Source organism: Bombina bombina, chromosome 1, assembly GCF_027579735.1.
Source record: "Bombina bombina isolate aBomBom1 chromosome 1, aBomBom1.pri, whole genome shotgun sequence".
Classification (NCBI taxonomy): domain Eukaryota; kingdom Metazoa; phylum Chordata; class Amphibia; order Anura; family Bombinatoridae; genus Bombina; species Bombina bombina.
In genome coordinates, this window is record NC_069499.1 from 1,229,158,959 (window position 1) to 1,229,186,509 (window position 27,551).

At 39.1% G+C, this 27,551-nt stretch overlaps 1 pseudogene; it reads right to left on the reverse strand.

The window, feature by feature from the left end:
• LOC128664161 (uncharacterized) overlaps positions 1-27,551 on the reverse strand; it is a 127,951-nt pseudogene that overhangs the window by 7,213 nt on the left and 93,187 nt on the right.

Below are 27,551 nucleotides of genomic sequence, written 5' to 3' on the forward strand. Positions count from 1 at the left end.
TGAGTCTAACAAATCCACAGAATGTAAACAAAATTAATTACTAAAACATGACTTTTATTGGAGATAAGAGTTTTAAAACACAACTGGTAAGCCCAAAGCCAAGACTCCCAAAACAAATAAAAACACAATTATAACCATGGAAAAAGCACAACATGGATAACTAACCACGAAAAAAGAAAAAAAATCCCTCACACTGACCTATCTGTGACTATTAAGTAATCCACACTGGAGCCAAAAAGTAATGGCAATCTTACTAACCTTTCATGTCACCTCACTGTAATTATTTAAAACCTATGGGTATTCCCGGTGCTAGTTTCCCTTTGATAAATCAAAATTAATATAAAAAAAATCAGATTACATCAATAAACAGGGCTCACCAGGACAGCCTGACACGCGTCTCACCCAGCTTTGTTAATGGCAAATTGCAAGCCTCAATGTCAGGTATTTATTGGCACTCCTAGCCAATTATATGTGTCAGGAAAAAGCCCCCAAAAAATAGGATCTATCGATACGTTTTTTTTTTTCACTTTCAATCAGGTGTATAAACAATTTTTCCAATGTACGTGTCACAGAAATGTATAGAAATCTATTCACATATTATTCCACTGTCAACATAATTTTTTTACACAAGAACAACAAAACAGAAAAAGTGCACCTGAGACTCACACGTCATCAACTTTATTTTGTCAAACTGCTGACAATAAAAATTGCAATTACTAGAAGTTAAAATACAAGTGCTCCACAAGCCGTCCCTGTAAATACAGTCTGTTAGCCTTTGCCAGATCGCTCTTACATACTGTTGAGAAAGTCTGTCTGTGAACAGACTAAATGCGTTCAGGGAGCAGGGAAAGACGTACAGCTCATCATCAGCCAACCTGTTATACGAGGTTGTTAAGCCTATCGACATCAGGAGTTTGTGGAGAACTCAATAATCTGCTACACATTCCCTAAGAGAACGATCTGTCAACAACTAACAGACGACTTGTGGAGCATTTCTATTTTAACTTCTAGTAAGTGCAATTTTTATTGTCAGCCGTTTGACGAAATAAAGTTGATGCCGTTAGTTGCAGGTGCGCTTGTTCTGTTTTGTTGTTCTAGTGTTACGGCTGAGAAGACCAAGTATCTATCACGGTCTAAGGAAAGCAGCACTAGACTCTTTACTAGGAGCAGTGGGCAGTTGTCTACCATTTCAGATTCCTGTATTGGACTGATTGGGACTCCAGTGTATATTTTTTTTCTGGCAATATTGTTATATATTGTTTCATATAAAGGACTTTTTAATCTTTATTTGTATCTTTAAACACTAATTCTATTGTAGTTGTGTGTCAGCCCTCATTTTGCAACATAACAGCGCTGCTGAGTTTGTGTTTTTATTTGCATATTTTTACACTGTATCAAAAAGACACTGGAGTCGTGAATTACAGGATCACCATATTAACATATCGGCAACAACAAGAGTGTCAGGGATTGAGCCCTATACCTCACTGTACCTTTAAATCCTAATTTCCATATCTGTATATAAGGCTCCACCTAGTGTTGTACCTTGCTTGGTAATTTGCTCAGATACTCTGTGTAAGCTGATCGTTACATACCCAGCCATTTTCCTAGCTGTCTAAGTTAGGATTTCCATATTCTGGAGTTCTCTCCTTCACTGCATCACAAGCACTCTGGGACACTTCCTGCAATTTGCTTCTGTGTTATTGCTGCGCAAGTCTCATTGTTTGTTTGCTGTTGGATTCTCTCTTACTTGCCTGCTCCGTTACTGGCGTGTGACGTCACGCCCGGCTTGTCTCCTCATTCAACGGCTGCTGCCGCACACACAAACCTCCTGCTCACGCTGTCAGCTCAGCTACTCCTCTGGTTACCTGCTTACTCACCCTCTGGAAATCCGGTCTGTACATATTTGGACTAAGGAAAAGCCGGTCTGTGTGTATATATATATATATATATATATATATATATTATCATTAAGGATGTCTGTCTGTTCATTTATATATGCAACCAAGCTTAAGGTAATCTTGTCTGTTTGACTGCTTACAAAGTGACTTTGTCTTAATCACACTATAAAGCTACTCTCCAGACGCAACTAACCACTAAAGCTTGCTAATTTTTGCCTATGCTTGCACCTGCATATTATTTGGGGAACTTTCACTGCTCAGACTTAATGCGTGATATATACTCTGAAAATTCCTTCACGACATAAGCTGAAGTTTGCGTGATTGTGTGAGTAAATTCATGTAAATATTTTATTTGATTGGACTGCAAGATTGAACTTTACCTGGAAGAGAGTCTTACATAAAATTGATTTACTGAAAGTTTGAAATTAATGCATTTCTATATCAAGTACCACAGTATTGGATTAACTCATTACTAAATTCAGTTTTAAAAATAACATCTTCACACTGTATCCTTACAGTAGTGACCCTCAGTTCTATGAGCACAACAGGGTTCCATAAGTTAGATCCTATTGAACCCGAGGTAAGGTGTGAGACTGAGTGGTCCTGCAAAAAGAAATACCAGGATACTAGTTTGTATAAATCATCACATATTACCAAGCCCTAAAAAAAATATTAGTATCCTGTTATTATGGATATTACAGAACTCTCCAACAGGGTTGGTTCCCTTGCTCAGAGTATGGACCACATGATTCAGGGGTTAAGGGAAATACAATTGGAAAATGAGAACTATAGGAAATCAACATCTTGCCAATAAACCCCCTGTAGTGGAAACCACCCCAGAACCTGTGATTAGTCCATTTGAATGATTACTTAGACGAAAATCTGAAGAAAGGATTTATTAGACCCTCCACTTCCTCAGTTGGGGCAGCAATGTTTTTGTCAAAAATAAGGATGGTAGTCTACGACCAATAATAGACTACAGGCAGCTCAACAAATGCACAAAAAAGAATAGATACCCCCTGCCTCTCATTCTTGAACTGATAGAACGGTTACGTGGTGCCATTATTTATACAAAATTAGATCTTCGAGGTGCCTACAATTTGATCAGGATGAGAGCAGGGTATTTGTGGTTGCCAGCTTTCCGGACACGTTACGGTCTTTATGAATACACTGTAATGCCGTTTGGCTTATGTAACGCCCCGGCGACATTTCAGTGTTTCATAAATGATGTGTTTCACGATCTTTTAGATGTATGTATAGTCATTTACCTAGATGATATTCTTATATTTTCAGATTCTTATGAAAATCATCTATGTCATGTGAAACAAGTTTTGTCACGACTAAGAATTCATCGTCTCTTTGCTAAGCTTGAAAAGTGTATATTTAACACTGATACCATTTCGTTCCTGGGGTATCATATTTCGCCCTCAGGTATATCTATGGAGTCTAGTAAAGTTGATGCTGTCACAAATTGGCCTGTTCCCCGTAACAAAAAAGAAATCCAGAGGTTTCCAGGATTTGTGAATTTTTACAGAAAATTCATTAAAGGATTTTCACATATAGTTCAACCTCTGACTTACTTAACTCGTAAACATGTGAAATTTGTTTGGAATCAATCAGCTGATGATTTTTTCAAAACTCTTAAAGATAAATTTATTACAGCACCAATTCTGCAGTTCCCAGATCCCAGTCGTCAATATACGCTTGAGGTTGATGCTTCCATGTATGCTCTAGGGGCTATCCTCTCCCAAAGAAAGTCTCCAAAGGATCCCCTTCACCCAATATCCTACTATTCCAGGGTTATGAGTTCAGCAGAAATCAACTATGGTATAGGTGATAAGGAACTCTTCACTATCAAATCAGCTCTGGAGTTTTGGAGGCATCTTTTGGAAGGAACACAACATCCCTTCTAATATACACTGACCATCGGAATCTAGAGTTTTTGAGATCCAATTAAACCTTGACTTCGCATCAGGTCCGATGGAGTCTTTTTTTTTTTCACGATTTAATTACATAATAACGTATCGTCCTGGATCAAAGAATCTCAAGGCAGATTCTCTCTCACGAAAAGATCCTAAACTACTCAATGTAGAAACCCCGGTTTCCATTATACCCTCAGATAGAATTATCTGTCTAACTACAGGTTTCAAAACTGCATCAAAACAACAGTTAACACAAGATTCCTCTTTACCACAAATGGGTTTGTCTAAACATTCTGATGGCTTGTATTACTATGACAATCTATTATACATTCCAGAGACCCTCAGAGAGGAAATTGTTGGCTCTGCACATGACTCACTTCTAGCAGGTCATCCAGGGGTCCATAAGACATTGCATTTATTAAAGAGAGATTATTGGTGGCCTAAGATGGTTGACACTGTTACACGGTACATTCAAACCTGCTCTACTTGTATCACAAAGAAACATCAACACAAACTACCCTATGGTTATCTACTCTCACTTCCAATACCAGAGAGACCGTGGATGGATATTGCTATGGATTACATAGTCGATTTACCGACATCATCAAATTATAATACCATATTAGTGGTGGTTGATTTATTTTCAAAAATGGCTCATTTTATTCCTCACAGGGAGATATTAAGTGACTGTCTGTTTTTGAAGGCGGGGTGTTTATTTGACATATACAGCCGTATGAGGGGTGAGAGACAAGGTCTGCTACACGTGATATTGGATATATAACTTAACACAGCAGGTGCTACTTACGTTTGTTTCCTCTAATGGGTACCATGGATTTGCAAAGTAGCTCAAAAGCAGTCATGGGTCTTGGAAGATTCCTCCTTCCAGGATGTTTTCTAATAAAAGAATGACATTGGTATAATGAAAACCATTGTTTAAATATACTCAGGTTGTTAGTGATGAACCATCAGGGCTCTGTGATCCGCATTAATACTCTTACCTATATAATCGGATCCTAGGCTAAATTCTTCATTATCTGTTAAAGGTGTAATAGGGGAGTGTCTAGATCCTGGTTTCTCAACAGCCGGGCCGTGGCCCAGTACCGGGCCGTGATAGCCCTGCTGGTGGGCCCCAACCTGTCATGCCCCCACTGCACACCAGGGGCAGACTGAGACCAATCAAGGCCCCAGGAAAACTGTCTCACACTGACCCAAATGTATTCAATGTTATGCAAATGAACATGGTAGCCTCCCTGCCCTGCCCCCAACATGCCCCTCAACCTCCAGAGCCAGGACCCCCAACATTAAAGGCCAGATAAAGGGCCTCCAGCCTTCAGGGCCAGACCCCACACTCCATGGCCCTCACAGCGACAGACCCCCGGCAGGACCCCCACACTCCAGGGCCCCCATTAAACCCACACTTAACTGCTTAGTTACTAATAGGGCAACTGAAAACTCCAGCTTAAAGGGACACTGAACCCAATTTTTTTTCTTTAGTGATTCAAATAGAGCATGAAATTTTAAGCAACTTTCTAATTTAATCCTATTATCAAATTTTCTTCATTCTCTTGGTATCTTTATTTAAAAAGCAAGAATGTAAGTTTAAATGCCGACCCGTTTTTGGTGAACAACCTGGGTTGTTCTTGCTGATTTGTGGAAAAATTCACCCACCAATAAACAAGTGCTGTCCAGGGTCCTGTGCCTTCTTTTTCAAATAAAGATAGCAAGAGAACAAAGAAAAATTGATAATAGACGTAAATTAGAAAGTTGCTTAAAATTGCATGTTCTATCTGAATCACAAAAGAAAAAAATTGGTTTCAGTGTCCCTTTAAGGAACGCACCAGGATCAGTGGAGATGCCATTTGTGGGCCCCCCTACCTGCTGGTCCTTCGGCCCAGGTCCTATTTGCCTGGCTGATCAGTCCGCTTCTGCTGCTTTATATATATATATATATATATTAATATAATATAATATATATATAAAAAAACTACCAGGCCCTGGACATGTCCAGCTCAAATTAAACGGGCCTTGAGATCACTTTGGTTGAGAACCACTGGTCTAGATGATATATGTGGGTATTCTACTAATATTCTATCCCAGGTTAGAAAAGTTTCTGAGATAACTGAATTTATATTAATATTATATGGTGTCTGATGTTTTCCCAGCCAGCAGAAAATACCTAGGTGGGACAATTTAATGTTGTCATGTTCTAGTTTAACCCAGGCCTTATGGTGAAAATTTGTGAACCAATCAATAATGCATTGTAGGAATACTGCGTGTCGATATTTTGCTAGATTCTGGACCCCTAGGCCTCCTGCCTTCAGCGGCATACATCTTATATGTTTATTAATTCTAGCAGGTCTATTGTTGCACACAAAGTAGAACAATCTATTTTGTAAAGTGGAGAGAAATCTTATTGGAAGCGGAATAGATAAGGTCTGGAACAAATATAGCTATCTTGGGAGTAATATAATTATTTTTAGAATTTAAATTCTCCCATACCAGGATATATTTTTTGATTTCCAGGTGGACAGGTTAGGGTGAATGCCATCTTATGACTGACCCACATACCTTGCTACATCGGTAAGAGATCACTGGGAAAGCTTTGAATAAATTGGGAAGTTCTTCAAGGAAGCCGAGCAGAGCAGAAATGTGAACAATAGCAGACTTTGTGTTTTCCAGACGAGATCTTTTTAACAGTGGATAGTATGCCTAAAATAAATCATTTAAATGAAAACATTAAAATGAATAATGAGCACAAAATGCATTTAAAACATAACATCTTGCATGTTGGTGTGACTTAGCTTAAACGAACATTAAAATAATTTTTTTTTGTATGCATTAGAAATTGATCACTACATTGCAAAAGATCAGCATGCAAAATACATGTTTTAAAAGCATTTCAAAAATGTCACTTTCCATTGTCTTGCAGTCCCTTTTGAGTATTGTTTATCTAAGTTTTTTTTGTTGTTGTTGCTGTAATCAATTAGAATCAGATACAAATAACACCCTGCACTGATCAACTAATCACTGTAAAGCAAATAGGAAGTTCAGGGGTCTGAATTCCACTGAATTCACATCAGCCTATCAAGGGGAGTGAACCAAAATGACTGACCAACAGTTTTACAAACACGCATATTTAACCACATAAGGGTTCTATTACTTCAGTAATAATTTTTAATTTTAGTTTTTGACTGACCTGAGTCACTAACATAGGTCCGACCACATTGGTGGTGTAGACTCATATCATGTCTTCTGTTGTCTGGGTCTCCAAAGAGTTATGGGTCAAAAACATGCATTGTTTATAAGCAAATAACGTTTTTTCCATTTAGATGTTTCTGCACCTTCTTTACTGAGGCATTTACACTTGCAGAATCTGTGGCATCTATACGACAAGAAAAGGCAAAGGTTAAATCACTTTAGTGTAAATGATAGCTAATAAAAAAAAAAGTGTAGGACAACATATCTTTTTTAATAAAAATACATCAGATCAGTCAATTCAAGCAGGTATTCTCTCCTAACATGTTCATACATTTCCTTCATCTTCTGGCTTCCTCTTATGAAAATGAATATTAAGATTACAAATATAATATATATCCCAAAATAGCATATTTCCTATTTTCTATATTTTTCCCAAAATTGCTGTTCTGTTTTTTTGTCTTGTTCAGTTATGCAGAAAGGTAGTAGATTGTCACAACAGCATAAAAAAGCATCATGTTGTTTAGATGAGTTGAGCTGCTGATCAGCAACATTCATTTTCAGAAGGGTCTCTCCATGGATATCTGAGTCAGCAAGTCTGAAGCCATTTTCTGTGTCTATATATAGGCTCGCTTGGCTAATGCTATAATCCATAAAATATTCCAAATCTATATACAATTCTTACATTGACTTTATATGAAATTTGGTCGTATTGTTGCATTTTTATTTTAATTTTTCAGATCTGTTTATCTACTGTTTCTTAAAAAAATAAGAGTCTTAAATACAGTTGCAGATTCCTGTTAACTATAATGACAAGTAATTACTGACTTACCCACCTTAATTACTATTACATTCAAATGTTTTTCAGATCATTTCTTTAGTTCCTGGAAAAAAACAACAATTAAACAATGCTCACACAGGAATATAATAAGCTATAAATTGCTTTGGCTTACTTAAAGGGACATTAAATAGCCACAATACATATTTTTGGTTTATAAGTTTGAAATAAGAGCTATTACCAAAAACTTCCAAAATACAGTATTTGTTTTATATTTCATTTTTAAATTATATTAACACGCATCTTACTTAAAAGGGAAATGGAACCAAAAAAATTTCTGTTGTGATTCAGACAGAGCATGTGATTTTAAACTACTTTCCAATTTGCTTCTATAATCTAAATTGCTTCATTCTCTTGGTATCCTTAGTTTAAAAGCATATCTAAGGGGACGGAGCCAGCTACCAATGAAGCAAGACGTACATGTAAAGAGCTCCCGACAATAAACAGATTAAAAGACAGCTTTGACTTTAGGAAAAAAGCTCTTATGCACTAAAAATAGATCCCTATAGCACCCAGAGTCACTGAACATCCCAGGAGATTGACTGGCAGTTTCTGGATCTGAGTTTGCAATAGAAAACTAACCATGATGGAGGCCTCAGATGATTGGGAATCGGCGATGGCGCATCTCCCTGCGGCTCATTTCTCCAGCCTGGCGCTGGCATTGCGTAGGTCATATGGGGATGCAACAGTCAACGATGACGCTTATACACAAGGGGCTGACTGGCTTATAGACCCTGGCTATGAAAACACTGAGATTGACACTCTTCATAGCAGATACGCAGATGAATGTGTTCCCCAGAGTGCCGGCGGCCATAATGGATATCTCCAACAAGCAGATGACACTGCATACAATGGCAAGGAAAAATTACGCCATGCTGTGTGCAATTATATTGATGAAGAAGATAAGAACACACCTGTTGAGAACTCTGCACTCTGGCAGCCTAATGTGACAACATATTCCCTTTACGGTCAAACTAAGGGGGTAAAGCTAATACAGTGACAGTGTGCTAACTTCATAAGAGATGGTGGACAAGCTCCTAAGATCCGTGGTTTCCATCTCTACACCTTTGGGATTGCCACCAGATATACGAGCGTTGCTAAGTCAGCCCTTCTAATCTGTGGACTGCAGCAGCTAAATACTACAGATGAACTGCAAAGATCGGGTATTTGATAAGATAGAAAGGGGTTTCAATACTAAGGACTGAGCCTGATCTCTCTGACTTTCTCCCTAACGGTTATTCCTTATGATTGTTTTGTTAGTATGCCTTGTTCTCCTGAATGACAGACGTTGAACATTTCTCTATATTATGATTCCTAATCATATTACTTAACATTGATATAAACACCTGTTTTGATGCTGACCCCACCTCCTAGTTGAAAAGTTATTTTAACTGTTTTGTCTTTAACAAAAATTTAGTTGTGAACTGTTATCTTAATCCTATATGTTAGTTACAAAAGCCATGCAGGATTTTATTTTCCCTTGTAGCGGTATCTCTAACTGATGTGTATATACAATGACTCTAACTTTAAAAGATAAACTCATTATGTTATTGCGGCTCTTCTGCAAGATCTCACTATTACAGCCTTGATAGCTGACTAATTTGTTATATATGTATCCCTACTCATGTGAACCTTTATGAGTTCAAAATCTACTGTTAATATAGTCCCTTATGCTACACTATTTAGTTCTATTAGGTTTGCAGATTTTTAAGCATCCCTATAAGTATAGACAAACCCTAATATATTACCAAGGTGCTGGAACTATCACGTCTACAAATTATTGACAAAGAATAGCTTACCACTAGAACCTACATAATTCTTAATATAATTGATCCACCAGTTGTTGGGTATAGGGCCCATACCCGAGTGACAGAATCTACATATCCAAGAAAGTGGAAAACAATTTGGTATTGGCATATCCATATTTTGGTTCTTAACCAATTTAGGTTTTAATAGTCCCTATTTATTTTAAGACTGCAGAACCTTTATTTTAGTCACTATGGGGCATATTTATCAAGCTTTGTATGGAACTTGATACCCCATGTTTCTGGTGAGCCTTCAGGCTCGCCGGAAACACAAGTTATGAAGCAGCTCCATAACCTGTCCGCCTGCTCTAAGGGTGCGGACAGACATCGCCAGAAATCAACCCGATCGAATACGATCAGGTTGATTGACACCCTTTGCTACGTGAATCTGCAGGGGGCGGTATTGCGCTAGCAGTTCACAAGAACTGCTGGTGCAATGATAAATGCCGAGAGCGTATGCTGTTGGCATTTATCAATTTGCAGCGGACATGATCTGCAATATTGAATCATATCCATTCGCACAATGATAATTCGCCCCTTATAGCTCTATGGTATTATAGCTATCAGTTTAAATATAATTTTTAAGTAACTTGGAATAACTATAAATATTTGACGCAACTTATATTCTACAACCACGGGTATCTCTTAGTCTTTTTTTTTTTAAATAATTTTTATTAAGGTTGTCATGTAAGCATACAGACAATTATCTTCAGCAAGTTATAAAACATAACACAACAACAATTTACAGTATGCATCCAAAATAAACATACAAGGACTGCACCTGTTCCTATGGTACCTCAAGCATTTAGTGCAGGGACAGATCAAATGTCTCAATATATGTTTACAATCTAATCTGATGCCGTACAAAAACATTTAAATATTCAAAAGATGAACTTTATGTTTTCACATTTTTCTTAGAAATATTTCCCTTAAAGGGACAGTCTACCATAGAATTGTTATTGTTTTAAAAGATAGATAATCCCTTTATTACCCATTCCCCAGTTTTGCATAACCAACACGGTTATATTAATATACTTTTTACCTCTGTGATTACCTTGTATCTAGGAACCACATGTACTTTCTGTCTCTTTGTGTTGAAAAGAGATTTAAAAAGCATGCGATAAGAGGCAGCCCTCAAAGGCTTAGAAATTAGCATATGAGCCTACCTATGTTTAGTTTAAACTAAGAATACCAAGAGAAAAAAGCAAATTTGATGATAAAAGTAAATTGGAAAGTTGATTAAAATTAAAAGTCCTATCTGAATAATGAAAGTTTAATTTATACTAGACTGTCCCTTTAATGAACATTTTAAACCTCTCTTGGGCCTAATTCTTTATATAGACGTTGCATAGGGAAATGCAATAACAAAGTAAACAAAAAATGTAAACTGAGCATAAACAACCTGTTAATTTGAGGATAAAGAAACATCTCGAGGATATTACAATTTCTGAATGACTTATAAGGTTGTTAACATAATTAATATAAGTGATGTCATACTAAAAATATGTGAAAGAATACTTTCCCACCTTGATAAAGGAGAATAACATATACGTTGTTTATAATGTGGGAAAATAAGTAATTAAGTATTAACCATACTAGACTAGAACCACCATGTGACTTAAAAGTGTATAAACATAGAATTCTACACAGAATTATAGTATAAAATAGAACATGAGGTTCTGACTTCAATATGTAAGTAAATGTGTTAGTTAGTTTAATATATTGGTAGTAATTATTGTCGTTATGGTAATTTCAAGGGATACCATACTGAAAGATTAGGTGAATCAAATCAACCCAGAGTACTATAATATGAGGGGGGGGGGTCATAACATGAACTAAACAGGAACTCCTCTTACTATAAGCACTTAAGCTAAGTGTAGCAACAGCAACGGGTTATAGGCACAAAACTATATCAAAGAGAAAAACCAACAAAAGATGTTAATAATGTTTTCCCCAGTAATTGTGATGTGTGGTCTGCGCCCAATAAATACAGTTATTTCAGTTTACTTAATAATGATGTTTATACAATTGGTTTTCATATAATAGAACTGTAAAGATTAAAACAGGGGTCTGGGTGTACCAAAACTATACTAGATGAGGAGTTGAGTTCTACCATCTTATACAACTGGACCCTATCACACAGGCATGGGCCCTATACCCAGCGACAGGGAAATCAGCTGCAACAGAAATTGGGTAGGTCCTAATGTTAAACAATTAAATACAGAATCCTCTAAAAGCATAGAGTAACATATTTTAGGAGTACAGTTCTATATTGAAGTTATGTTTGGGAAAAGATCCATCATCAAAACCAATACGAATGAAAGTATAAAGACTTAGTATAAACTCTATGTGGAGCAGTTCTAGTAAAACATCAAACTAGGTTTTAGGTGTAGGTAGACATAGGAGCAGCATCTCAATAATACTAGACTAAATCATTATTACTTTTTAGTTGATTAAAGAGATGGAGAGTTAATTTAAGCTTAGGGGCATTGTAAAATACAGCCCAAAATGTACCCATGCAGCTGGAAAAATAAATATAACGGATGCTGCTGTGTAGCAACATGATCCCTGAGATCGCTAGCCTATGAAAGACAGAATACATAGCCCCATTTACCTTTTAACATTTATGCTTGTGCTTATAACATTCCACAATGTGAATATATACAATAAAACACATCTACCAGGCGCTCAGGGTGGACACATAAAGATTGCTTACTTCAGGGGGAAGTATCGCTAGGTGAGGGTGATCTACTTCTTAACCAGGTGTTTGTAAAAACATAGACACTGATGTGCCTCGCTCGTTCTACATTAAGTAGGAGGTCGCCTCGGCCGCCGGCGACATCAGTAACAGGGTGATTTATGTAGTTAGGTATTCAGGAGGGATCTGTCGGTCATCAACCAAGATATTTATCATGTGGAAGTACCCATAAAAGTAGTCGGTAGTCATGACATAAAGTAAATATAATTCTTCACCCAAAAAGAGCTAAAGTCCACCAATCTGCTGATGACACGTGGGTAGAAATATGGGATACATCTAAAACATGTCAGCATTAACACTCGTGTAAGAAACTAGTATTATACAACAAGTAAAACTGAGCTAAGCAAATATTTAACTGTTATCCAGACTTATTGTTATAACACTATGAAAGGATGTAAAATCATCAAAAGGGCTAATATCTAGCATAATAAAATAGGATAACTCTAGTGTGCGTACTGCTGTTGAGTCCTCCATTTTCTAGCCCACCCCAGTCCTCAGGAAATCTTGCCAGATTATAATGGTGGTGTTCTCACACCCTGTGTTCTTCCATGTCTCACAGCGTGAAGGTGACGTGTCAGTTTCCATGAATCCGGTGGAGTGACTACTTGTAGCCAGATTGTCCCTAGCAAACGCACTGAGTCCTATGTATAGTTTCCCCCATTTACTGACCCTGTCCATTAGGAGACAGCATGTATGACAACTTGTATGACCGCACTCAGAGTCAATTAATTGTAGGGCAGCGTCCAGCAAAAGTCCAGAGAGGTGGCCTCAAAGCAAGAGGTTCAATGCAGAGCGCGCGGTAAGACAACCACTTTTGGTGTCGGATCATAATAGACAGGTTCGTCTGTTTCTCTATCAGATGCATCTGCAGGGACGGGCCGATCACGGAAATCTCCATTTTGGGAAGGATGCGGTAAAATTTGTGAGAATTGCTGTACACGTTCCAAGACTCTATTTAGGCTCTGTTTGATGCCCTCAAAATGAACCTCCAGGAGCTGGAACTCTACACTTTCCCATCGGTCTAGGGAATCCATGCCACTTCGCAACTGAGTTGTATAGCCTGCAATCCATTTTAATGTGTGTGAAAGGGCACACCAGTTTAGACTTGCTGTGTATAATATTCTGTCCCTCTTGACAGATAGGTAGGAGGAGGGGGGTTCAGCAGCCCTGATCTCAAAAACAGCACACAATGCAACAACTTACTTGAATCTTCTGAGCTATAGATAGAGTAAGATCCCTCCGATTAACATTTCTACTCCATAAACAGATAGGAGTCAGTCTGTGTGAAATGTACGCTGTTTCCCGCTGCCAGGGTCGCTTAATAAAGGAGTGCTGCTCCACAGCTCTCGTGTTGAAAAATCACCCAGATATGTCGACTTTGTGAGCACGGCTCTTAAGGGTGAAGTTTAAAAGGGATAGCATAGATTTTTTCCCCCAAAGGAATCTCAATATGTATAGGTATATTATGATTATAAGTGGGAGCCTCAGGGAAACACGTCTGATCGCTTCAGTGGCTAGCTCCACCCTGTAGCTCTTTACCTTAATTAGCATTTGCCTTCACAGCTTTTAACAATGGCATAATGATTAAGGGATGTTTGAGTTACCCACTTAAGATAACAACTTTTGCTGTTATACTTAGACTTCCATTTTCAGACTGTCAACTTAACAACTGGTTAGAAGGGTGTAGTACACAATCAGATGGAGCAATTATTATAATCTATATCAGAAGTCGAAATGCTTCCTTTATTAATAACTCATTACTTATTTTTTGACCCATGAGCGAACTGCAGTGATTAAATCTCTTATTTAATATCATACAGGTAGCTCTTTCATGATATAGCTGCTGGCCCTTTTGCCACCCCACCCCCCTCCAGCAATTCAAAAGTACTGCAACAATCTGTACATATCCTATTCGCTTAAATCCACTACTTTAATATATTTTACAACATTAGCTACTATAAAAACAGTTTTTAGAATCTGATCATATCTGAGTTAATATATAACTACTGGATAGCAGATTCAGATTGAGCTCCATAAAGGTTATTTAAATGCTATTCACAAGCACCTTATACAGGTCTAACTACTTAACTATATATAGCGTTACTCAATACTCTATTAATGTTAATAACGTTGTCCTCCCACCAACATAATGTTGAACTAGCTGGTTGAGGCCCATAAGTGACCTCCAAAGATGGTGGAGAATAATCCCATTTTGCAATGAAAAATTAAAGGCACAGTCAAGTAAAAAAAACAACTTTAATTATTCAAATAGGACATGTCATTTTAAACAACTTTATAATTTACTTTTATCACCAATTTTGCTTTGTTCTCTTGGTATTCTTAATTGAAAGCTAAACCTAGGAGGTTCATATGCTAATTTCTTAGACCTTGAAGGCCGCCTCTAATCTGAAAGCATTTTGACAGTTTTTCACTAGTGATGTCGCGAACCTAAAATTTTCGGTTCGTGAACGGCGGACTCGAACTTCCGGTATTGTTCGCGAACCGCCATTGAATTCAATAGGCAGGCGAACTTTAAAACCTACAAGGACTCTTTCTGGCCACAATAGTGATGGAAAAGTTGTTTCAAGGGTACTAACACCTGGACTGTGGCATGCTGGAGGGGGATCCCTGGCAAAACTCCCATGGAAAATTACATAGTTTATGCAGAGTCTGCTTTTAACCCATAATGGGCCTAAATCAACTAACATTCCCAAATTGTTTGCAATAACGTGCTTTAAAACATCAGTTATGATGTCGTATCTATCAGGTAGTGTAAGGGTTACGGCCGCATCACAGTGACAGAGCAAACTCCAAGTGTTACGCACCGCAATCAACCGCAAACAGTCCACTTGCACAACCACGAGATAGATAGATTTGATAGATAGATACATAGATAACATAGCTCAATCGATGCAATATACATATGATCGATACACTGTACATAGCTCAATAGATGCAATATACATTCGATCGATACGAATTACATCGATCAATAGATGCAATATACATTTGATAGATAAGAATGTTATCGAATCAAAGATGCAATATACATTTTATAGATACGAATGACATCAACCAAAATATGTAATATACATTTTATAGATACGAATTACATCGATCAATAGATGCAATCTACATTTGATCGATACGTTTGATAGTTCGATCGATTTGATATATAAATAAATGGATTTGAAATATATATAATTTCCCTGACAGAGTATAACAATAAGACATGCGGTCTGTGACTCGTGGTGTGTTAAGTAGTACTATTCTTAACATTTTACTACAACCTGTTACTCCCCCTATCATATGAGGTCTATATGGCCTTCATTTGTGGAACCGGGAGATGGAAGAAGATGATTGTTCTGTCCTCCTACTTCAAATTTGTCAGAAACACAAGTGGCTTTCTCAAAACATCCCAGACAGAAGATAGATTGATATATAGGATAGATAGATATACATAGATTGATAGTTAGATAGAATCGATAGAAGAGAAATAGATAGATTTGTTAGATATATAATTACCCAGATAAAGTCTAATAATTAAACATGCGTTCTTGGACCCAACTAGGTTGTGTTAAGTAGTACTATTCTTCGCACTTTCAGCCCTGTAACTCCCCCTATTGGTGGAGGTCTATATGGCGGTTATGATTACCCTGACAAAGTATAACAACAAGACACGCGGTCTGGGACCCATGGTAATTTTGTTGTGTTAAGTAAAACTTTTCTTATCACTTGAATCCCTCTTACCCCCCCCCCCCCTTTTGTTGGAGCTCTATATGGCCTGCATGATTAGCCTGACAAAGTATAATAATAAAACATCTGGTCTTGGACCCATGGTAATTAGGTTGTGTTTAAGTAGTACTATTCTTATAACTGTAATCCCTGTTACTCCCCCTATCAAGGGAGATCTATATGGCCTGCATGATTACCCTGACAAAGTATAACATCAAGACACACGGTGTTGGACCCATGATAATTAGCTTGGTTTAATTAGTACTTTTCTTAGCACTTTAATCCCTGCCCCCCCCCCCCTATCGAGGGTGTTCTATATTGCCTGCCTGATTACCCTGAAAAAATATAATAATAAGACATGCGGTCTGGTACCCATTTTAACTAGGTTGTGTTTTAAGTACTACCATTCTTAGCACTTTAATCTCTGTAACTCCCCCTATTTGGTGAGGTCTATACGGCCTGGATGATTACCCATACAAAATATAATAATAAGACATCTGCTCTTGGTCTGCGACCCATGGTAACTATGTTGTGTTAATTAGTAATGTCCTTCGCATTTTAATAGCTGTTACTCATACTCACCCTATCGGTGGAGGTCTATATGGCCTGCATGATTACCCTTACAAAATATAATAACCAAACATATGCTCTGGGACCCATGGTAAGTAGGTTGTGTTAAGTAGTACTGTTCTTGGCATTTTAATACCTGTTACAACACCAAATGGTGGCAGGTCTATCTGGCCTTCATGATTAGCTGCACCCAAACCCAAAAAAAGCCGAGTGGTCTTAGACTAACACCCATGGCTAACTCGGTTGTTTCAATTAGTACTATTCTTAGCACTTTCATCCCTTTTACGGGTGGTCTACATGGCCATCATGATTAGCCGAACAAAATACTACAATCCAACCTTTGCTCAGTCTTCATAGGCCCTTCATTGGCTGTATTTTGATAGTACAGTTCTTATTATTTTTATAGCTGATACAACACCGAATGGTGGCTGCTCTATATGGCCTGCATGATTAGCCGCACCCAATACAAAAATAAATCCAAGCGGTCTTGGATTAACACCCATGGCTAACTCTGTTGTTTCAAGTAGTACTATTCTTAGCACTTTCATCTCATCATCCCTGTTACTTCCAGGACTCTCGGTGGTGGTCTACATGGCCATCATGATTAGCCTAACCAAATACTACAATCCAACCTTGGCTTAGTCTTCATAAGGCCCTTCATTGGCTGTATTTTGGTAGTACTGTTCTTATTAGTTTAATACCTGATACAACACCGAATGGTGGCAGCTCTATATGGCCTGCATGAATAGCCGCACCCAAAGCCAAAAAAAAGCCAAGCGGTCTTGCACTAACACCCATGGCTAACTCTGTTGTTTCAAGTTCTACTATTCTTAGCTCTTCCATCTCATCCCTGTTACTTCCAGGACTCTCAGTGGTGGTGGTCTACATGGCAATCATGATTACCCTCACCAAAATATAACAACAATACGTGCGTGCAGGGAACCATGGTAAGGTTACTTCCTTTCGCAAAATCGAGTATAACAGTTGCAGGCAGAGGTTCTGACCCTGCATTATGGCTGCACCTCTCCCTAAAAGAGGCATGCGTTACAGAGTCTGTGGGCATGTATGCAAAGAGCTGGCCTGCCTAAAAAGAGGAGCAAGGATGTACAGGTTGTTCTCCTTCAGCCGTTTTATATGCTGTCCCACGGCCACGACCCTCAACAACCACAACAGAATGAAACACCACATATGCCATCCTTTTGAACATTTATGATTAAACAACTAAAAATCTATGCGCTGGTGGTAGATAATACTTCACATAAAAATCAGATACCCCAAGTCATCTGAATAAATAGTTTTAGTAGCAGTTATGATTGTCTTATATGTGTGCGCCTGTGTGCAAACACTGGCTTAATATCTACCAAATGACAATGGTCTTAGTAGTATTTGTATTTCTATGTCTATGTTTATATAAATAAATGTATAGAAAAAAACGTTTTTTAGTTTTTAAAGAATTTTCATAGAATAATATCTTAAAATTATTAAGTTCTAATTCAAAAATAAAAATAATAATAAAAAAATATACAAAGATTATTGGTTAAAAATAATATTCTTTTATTAGAATCAATATAAAACAGTCAGTCGAAATTGCTTAATCTTAAAGTGGTTATGTGAGAAAGTTGGTACCAACCAATTGTATTGAGGTGTAGCTACAATTAGTATATGATATATGTGTGTAAAATTAGCAAGTCCAGTTTATACCTTGGCAGGTATTTAAAAATACTTTTTGTAAAAGATTTGGCTTTTCGCTCATAAAATGCACCAAAGGTAGAAAATAAGGTATAATTGGTAGAAATACAGTTGTTTAGAGATCGTTGTTGAAGACAACTATTGACACCTGGTTCAACAATAGGTGTTTATTTTCAGCCTTTTTGAAATAAGCCTTTTTGTGATATGACCAAAAGATTTAGGCTAGGTGTTTGAGCCGTTTTCTGTATGTCACAGTAATTATATCACAATAGTTATTGAACACTTAGTTTGTCTTTTGCGATATTATTAATCAACAGACTTTGAATAAGGTACCTTATTTGCAGTTCCAAGTCATATAAGAAGGTTCTTGCGTGTCCAAATGAGGTATAGATGAGAAACTTTCTTTGTCCTTTCAAAGTTTCTAGGAGCGCTTGTTGCAGCGTGTATGTCTCCTGTGAAAGTTGCCTCTGTCCTTTTGAACAACAGAGTACAGGTATGGCATTGATTTTAGTTACACGGTGATATTTATTATGAACCGTGAAATTGAAAACAAAAACATGATTGGACACCCAGTACAGTACAGGTCGTTCTCCTTCGGCCTTTTTAGAATAGTGTTCCGGACCCCCAACAAAAACAACAGCAGGAAAGAGGACATATGGCATCCTTTTGAACATTAGATGACAGGTAAGGCATAGATTTTACAAAGCCATAGATAATTTTTTTGCAACTGTGAAATAAAAAAAAAACATTGATTGGACACCCAGCACACTTCTTTATCCTTAGGCCTTTTTATAAGAGGCTCCCGGAGCCTCAACAGAAACAACAGCATGAAAGAGGACATATGGCATCCTTGTGAACAATTGATTACAGTTAAGGCATTGATTTTAGAATCCCAGAGATCATTTATATGACCCGGGAAATAGAAAAAAACATTGATTGGACACCCAGTACACTTCTTTATCCTTAGGCCTTTTTAATAATTGGGTCCCGGAGCCTCAACCGAAACAACAGCATGAAAGAGGACGTGTGGCATCCTTTTGAATAATAGATTACAGGAAAGGCATTGATTTTAGAAACCCACAGATCATTATTTGCAACCGGGAAATAGAAAAAACATTGATTAGACACCCAGTACACTTATTTATCCTTAGGCCTTTTTAATAAGAGGGTCCCGGAGCCTCAACCGAAATAACAGCATGAAAGGGGACATATGCCATCCTTTTGAATAATAGATTACAGGAAAGGCATTGATTTTAGAAACCCAGAGATCATTAGTTGCTACCAGGAAATAGAAAAAAACATTGATTAGACATCCAGTACACTTATTTATCCTCAGGCCTTTTTAATAAGAGGGTCCCGGAGCCTCAACCGAAACAACAGCATGAAAGAGGGCATATGTCATCCTTTTGAATAATAGATTACAGGAAAGGCATTGATTTTAGAAACCCACAGATCATTATTTGCAACCGGGAAATAGAAAAAAACATTGATTAGACACCCAGTACACTTATTTATCCTTAGGCCTTTTTAATAAGAGGGTCCCGGAAGCCTCAAACGAAACAACAGCATGAAAGAGGACATATGTCATCCTTCTGAATAATAGATTACAGGAAAGGCATTGATTTTAGAAACCCACAGATCATTATTTGCAACCGGGAAATAGAAAAAAACATTGATTAGACACCCAATACACTTATTTATCCTCAGGCCTTTTTAATAAGAGGGTCCCGGAGCCTCAACCGAAACAACAGCATGAAAGAGGACATATGTCATCCTTTTGAATAATAGATTACAGGAAAGGCATTGATTTTAGAAACCCACAGATCATTAGTTGCAACCAGGAAATAGAAAAAAACATTGATTAGACACCCAGTACGCTTATTTATCCTCAGGCCTTTTTAATAAGAGGGTCCCGGAGCCTCAACCGAAACAACAGCATGAAAGAGGACATATGTCATCCTTTTGAATAATAGATTACAGGAAAGGCATTGATTTTAGAAACCCACAGATCATTATTTGCAACCGGGAAATAGAAAAAAACATTGATTAGACACCCAGTACACTTATTTATCCTTAGGCCTTTTTAATAAGAGGGTCCCGGAGCCTCAACCGAAACAACAGCATGAAAGAGGACATATGTCATCCTTTTGAATAATAGATTACAGGAAAGGCATTGATTTTAGAAACCCAGAGATCATTAGTTGCAACCGGGAAATAGAAAAAAACATTGATTAGACACCCAGTACACTTATTTATCCTTAGGCCTTTTTAATAAGAGGGTCCCGGAGCCTCAACCGAAACAACAGCATGAAAGAGGACATATGTCATCCTTTTGAATAATAGATTACTGGAAAGGCATTGATTTTAGAAACACAGAGATCATTAGTTGCAACCGGGAAATAGAAAAAAACATTGATTAGACACCGAGTACACTTATTTATCCTTAGGCCTTTTTAATAAGAGGGTCCCGGAGCCTCAACCGAAACAACAGCATGAAAGAGGACATATGTCATCCTTTTGAATAATAGATTACAGGAAAGGCATTGATTTTAGAAACCCAGAGATCATTAGTTGCAACCGGGAAATAGAAAAAAACATTGATTAGACACCCAGTACACTTATTTATCCTTAGGCCTTTTTAATAAGAGGGTCCCGGAGCCTCAACCGAAACAGCAGCATGAAAGAGGACATATGTCATCCTTTTGAATAATAGATTACAGGAAAGGCATTGATTTTAGAAACACAGAGATAATTAGTTGCAACCGGGAAATCTAAAAAAACATTGAATAGACACCCAGTACACTTCTTTATCCATAGGCCTTTTTAGCAGAGGCTCCAGGACCCTCAACAAAAACAAGAGCAGGGAGCTGGGCATAGGAGTACAATGGAGTGTGACAATAATAATGTGAAGGGGAAGATTGCGGAGTTGTGGTATTTTAATTTTTTTATCGTGGGAAGTACTTGCAATGACCTTGCTCTGGTGAATCCATATCGCAAATGTGTTTTTTAAGGCACTGTTTGTCTATTTTTTTAATATCAGCATTTGGTAAATGAAGCTCAACTTAAGGCTGGTGAGAACCGACCTTTCTTCTGGCTGTTTGCAAATGTTGTGGCTCTGGACAAACATGTGAATAAGGGGCCATCAGCAATATTCTGCACGCAACCCCTTTGATGATTGACGATAAATATGTGTCACCTGCAATCAGAGCTCGTTACTTCTGTCTAAATCATCTTCCTGGTATGGACAGGCCACTGTTTCCCACAGCAAGTCCGAAGCTTGAACTACAAGATTGTCTTGAGTATGGTAGGAAACCAAAGTTTATTTAATTCTGTACTATCACCACAAAAGCTGAACTTCTTGAAGCAAGGAAAATGAAAGCAATTTCATGTGCTTATGGATGACAAGGACGTCCTGTCCTGTGGTGCACAGAGATGGAGAGGATTTTGGGCCTCCCTGTACACTACCCAGATGTCTCCAACATCACCAGAAACACAAGACAGGGACTCTTGGGAAGTTCCTGGAGTGTTCCGGTAGCCATCTCTTTGCGCCCCGAAAGGAATACTTTATCAGTGTTTTTGTATACATCCGACAACAGCTTCGGAGACTGGTGACGCACATGTTATTTACTGTTGTTCCAGCTGTGGCAATATCAATTGGCATTAAAAAGGTAAGCTTTGGGGGGGCGGAACCTATAGCTGTTGCGGTAGGACGTGTGTTTGAGGAGCTCCAGGTCTTACAAGTTACTTTGGAGTTAGTTTTCAACCTTAATTTAATTTTCTTTTTGGGATTCATAGTCACACTTTCTGGGGCTATCCAAGAGGAGCCTGGAGATACCTTACTCATATCGGCTTACCTATGTTCCTCAGCTGACTGCGTTACAGCTAGCCGCGAGACTGAGAGGCCTCTCTAGCCTGATAATGCTGTCAAAGCTGCCGCCAATATACCCCCCCAGGACCCTGGGTTATCAAACCAGTTCTATAGTAACTGGACAACTCGTTAATCACAACTATTGACAAAGAGAAGGAAAATCACTAGTCACCCCTTATATCAACGGGTACGGAGACCTGTATTTTGTCTTTCCAATATGGCACTGGACACCAAACTAATCCTGAATGAAGTGAAAGCCATGCTAGATGCGCACTTCCTCAGCCTGCATGAAGCACTACAGGAGGAATTCACATCCCTAAAGGGGGCTTGCGCTAAAACAGTAAGAGGAGCACAACCTTTGCCTGAACCACACAAGCACTCGACCCAGGCACCTGGGTGGACACAATCCGTCTGACACCTGATCCTTTTATAACTACTCGGCCCGATTAACAGAAGTAAAACCCTATGTTATTTTACACCATAAAGCCCACTGGTAACAGGCATGTTATTTTTATTGTTTGATCTGGAATTTAAAGGTTGGATAGTTTATCTTAGCTATTGGGGATGACATATAAAACCACTCCAGTTTAATGAACGCTACTACTATACCCTATTCTTTTTGATTGGTACTTTTACATACAGTACTTTATAGTGTTTCAGCCCTTTTTAGCCACTGCAGATAGTGAGGGTTCAGAGAGTTAATTCTTTAATTACTAATATATACATGCTCCTATGTCATTTTGGACTTTTTCCAAGATCCCAACATCATCTCACCCTTGATGCATTAGCAGCCCAAAACATGCCTCCTTAAATATACTCCTATTATAGCAGCCTTTGGCCCACTTCAATTTCACCTCCCTGTACCCTAACCCATCCAAAGTGATTCTTTGTGTTATTGTTTCCCTCATAATTTGTCCCATCTAGCGTGATATTAATTGGATTGTTCCTCTCAGATACAAAACTATACCTATATGTACTATGGCCCATAAGTGGCTGTTCCATAAACTAATAGTCCTCTGAGATGTAATATATGAGTCATATGGTCCGTGAGTGGCCTTTAGTATGAGGAGTGGACTCAGTACTATACCTAAATACAAAAAATGAGGTTTTAGCTATACATTCAATTACGTCTTGATTTGTTTCCATGTCGCTCCTCTTTCTGATGTTTAATAAAATATGGTTTAACTAGACACTTCTTATAGGAATATAGCCCTAAAAAGGGCTTTTTGGGGTGCTGTGCTTGAAGCAGAGATGAGCGATGTCCTTCTGGACTGTAAATACACTAGCCTAGCTATGTTTTTCCTATTAATGTCAGGAGCAAAAACACAACACGTCCTCTCATTAAGAAAGCAAGGTCGTTATGAGTCTAAAATGGCGGATTCCGAGTAGCTGGGAGGGTCTGTGAGGGAGTGTCTGATGTTGATTGGCTCTAATGTGTCAGACGGCTGTGACATAAAGGGTCAAAGTTTCCTCAATGATGACACATAGGGGCGGATCGAACATCGCCATGTGTTCGCCCACAAACGCGAACAAGCTATGTTCGCTGTGAACCGTTCGCGGGCGAACAGTTCGGGACATCACTATTTTTCACCACTATAGGGTATTAGTTCACGTGTTTCACATAGATAGCATTGAGCTCATGCACATGAATTTACAGAGGAGTGAGCATTGATTGGCTTAAATGCAAGTCTGTCAAATGAACTGAAATGAGGGGGCAGTCTGCAGAGGCTTAGAAACAAGGTAATCACAGAGGTAAAATGTGTATTATTATAACTGTGTTTACAAGTTAAGACAAAGTCTCAGCACCATATAGAACAACTTTTAACAAATATGTTTTCTTCACTGGGAAAGGATACGTTTGCTTCTTTTCCACAGCTATTACTGACTGCTTGATTCTATTTGATAGTATTTTTTACTCATATTGGCAGTAATCCTGTCAGCTCACGAACACATTGCATATGTCACAAACTTTGAGAGAGCGTGTATACACCACACTGAGACAAATATCCCAGACACAGTTCCAAATAAAGTCTCTGATCTTACCAGTCAGCTGCACTATACATAGGAATTGTACCTCTATCTCACTTGGTCGGACCTCAGGAGCCGTCTGGAAGACAGTCCATTTGGCTTTGCACTAAGTGCCGCAAATCCCCTGACGTTTCCGACTTCTTTCCGCTCCCTTCCTCAACCATGGGTAACAGCTGATGACGTCATTATTTGATCCATATGCTCTGTTTCCCTCTCTCTCTTGCAGTGTGCTGGGCTGTCAGTATTTCAAAGCGATATCCACTTCCAGGGTCTGACTCCACATTCAATGTCTGTGCTCACTTTCCCCCAACAGGTATATAGCAAAAACAAGAAGATAGGAGCACCAGGCAAGCGTTGTGGTTAAAATAAAACGTAACATTTATTCAGCTCATTGCAGCTTACAGCAAACTGCTTATGCGTTTCGGCATTCACCATAATCATAGCATAAAGAAACTCTACCTGTGAACCAAATTTATAGCTCTCACCAATATCCAATTGGTTAATTAAAACCTACAAAACTCTTTAACTACCCCATCATTGACTGGCTAAATGCTGGGTTACAACCTCCTTACAGCCTTTTCCACCTGTAGTGTGTGAATTAATTAGTTAACTAGTGATGTTGCGAATAGTTCAACGGCGAATAGTTCCCGGCGAACATAGCTTGTTCGCGTTCGCCGCGGCGGGCGAACATATGCGATGTTCGATCCGCCCCCTATTCGTCATCATTGAGTAAACTTTGACCCTGTACCTCACAGTCAGCAGACACATTCCAGCCAGTCAGCAGCAGACCCTCCCTCCCAGACCCTCCCACCTCCTGGACAGCATCCATTTTAGATTAATTCGGAAGCTGCATTGTTAGTGAGAGGAGGGACACTGTAGCTGCTGCTGATTTAATAAGGTAATCGATAGCTAGGCTCGTGTATTCAGTGTCCACTACAGTCCTGAAGGACTCATCTGATCTCTGCTGTAAGGACAGCACCCCAAAAAGCCCTTTTTAGGGCTAGAACATCAGTCTGCTTTTTTTTTTTTTTCATGTGTAATCTAATTGCAGTTGCCTGCCTGCCTGCCAGCGAGTGTGTCAGACTCACAGCGTATACTGTGCCCACTTGCCCAGTGCCACCACTCATATCTCGTGTAACAGTAGTGTACATTTAAAAAAACAACACTTTTTTGACTGTGAAGTAATAGCAGTCAGTTTCCTTCACACGTGTGCATTTCAGTGCCTGCCAGGGCACAGTGTCACCCCAGTGCAACTCATATCTGGTGTAACAGTAGTGTACATTTAAAAAAAACAGCACTTTTTTGACTGTGAAATAATAGCAGTCAGTTTCCTTCACGCGTGTGCGTTTCAGTGCCTGCCAGGGCACAGTGTCACCCCAGTGCAACTCATATCTGGTGTAACAGTAGTGTACATTTAAAAAAAAACAACACTTTTTTGACTGTGAAATAATAGCAGTCAGTTTCCTTCACATGTGTGCATTTCAGTGCCTGCCAGGGCACAGTCTCACCCCAGTGCAACTCATATCTGGTGTAACAGTAGTGTACATTTAAAAAAAAAAAAAAAACACTTTTTTGACTGTGAAATAATAGGTCCGTTTCCTTCACACTTGTGCGTTTCAATGCCTGCCAGGGCACAGTGTCACCCCAGTGCAACTCATATCTGGTGTAACAGTAGTGTATATTTAAAAAAAACAACACTTTTTTGACTGTAAAATAATAGCAGTCAGTTTCCTTCACACGTGTGCGTTTCAGTGCCTGCCAGGGCACAGTGTCACCCCAGTGCAACTCATATCTGGTGTAACAGTAGTGTACATTTAAAAAAAACAACACTTTTTTGACTGTGAAATAATAGCAGTCAGTTTCCTTCACGCATGTGCGTTTCAGTGCCTGCCAGGGCACAGTGTCACCCCAGTCCAACTCATATCTGGTGTAACAGTAGTGTACATTTTAAAAAAACAACACTTTTTTTGTGAAATAATAGCAATCAGTTTCCTTCACACGTGTGCGTTTCAGAGCCTGCCAGGGCACAGTGTCACCCCAGTGCAACTCATATCTGGTGTAATAGTAGTGTACATTTAAAAAAAAAAATACAATTTTGACTGTAATAGATTGAATAGCAGTTAGTTGTCTGCAAGCGTGTGTGTCAGGCCTACAGTGTATATTCTGCCAACTTCTGCCAGTGCACAGTGCCACTCATATCTGTTGTCACAGTAGCTTGCACGCATAGTACCACTAATCGGAAAAAAAATGACAGGCAGAGGCAGGCCACTCCGCAGGGGCCGTTGTGTTCGTGGTGCTGTGATTCCCTTTGGCCCCAGAATAATGCCCAGTGTTCAGAGGCCACATACCCCGAACTCGAACAGTTCTGAGGACATAGATGACTGGCTAACACAGGACACCCAATCTTCTACAGCTTCTGCTCGGAACCTTGATGCACCATCCTCCTCCAGCTTAGCTTCGGGCACCTCTCAAGTTACCACTCGCCCGCCTGCCGCCACCACCAACACTAGCACCACAGCCGCTTCACTTGATCTGTCAGAGGAGTTATTTACACATCAGTTGGAAGAAATGAGTGATAGTGATGCGCAACCATTATTGCCAGAGGATGTAGATAACAGGGATATGTCTCAGTCAGGCAGCATTACACACATGGACGTACGGTGTGATGATGATGATGTTGTACCCGCTGTTGCTTCCTTTGCTGAGTTGTCAGATACAAGTGAAGCGGTTGATGATGACGATGCATCCGTGGATGTCACGTGGGTGCCCTCTAGAAGAGAAGAAGAAGAGGGGGAAGACAGAGAGGAGGAGGAGACGAGTTGGAAGCAGGGGGAGGTCGTCGCAAGGAGCTAGTGGCATAGTCAGACAGCATGCATCGGCACCCGGGGTCAGCCAGACAGCACGCCAATCAACGCATGCTGTTGCCACCACCAGAATGCTGTCATTGCAGAGCTCAGCAGTGTGGCATTTTTTTTGTGTGTCTGCCTCTGACAACAGCGATGCCATTTGCAACCTGTGCCAAAAGAAACTGAGTCGTGGGAAGTCCAACATCCACCTAGGTACAACTGCGTTGCGAAGGCACATGATCGCACATCACAAACGCCTATGGGATCAACACATGAGTACAAGCAGCACACAAACTCAAAGCCGCCATCTTCCTCTTGGTCCAGCATCTTCAGCCACGTCAACCACTGCTGTCCTCCTTGCCCCCTCTCAACCATCCGCCACTCCGTGTCTCGCCTTGA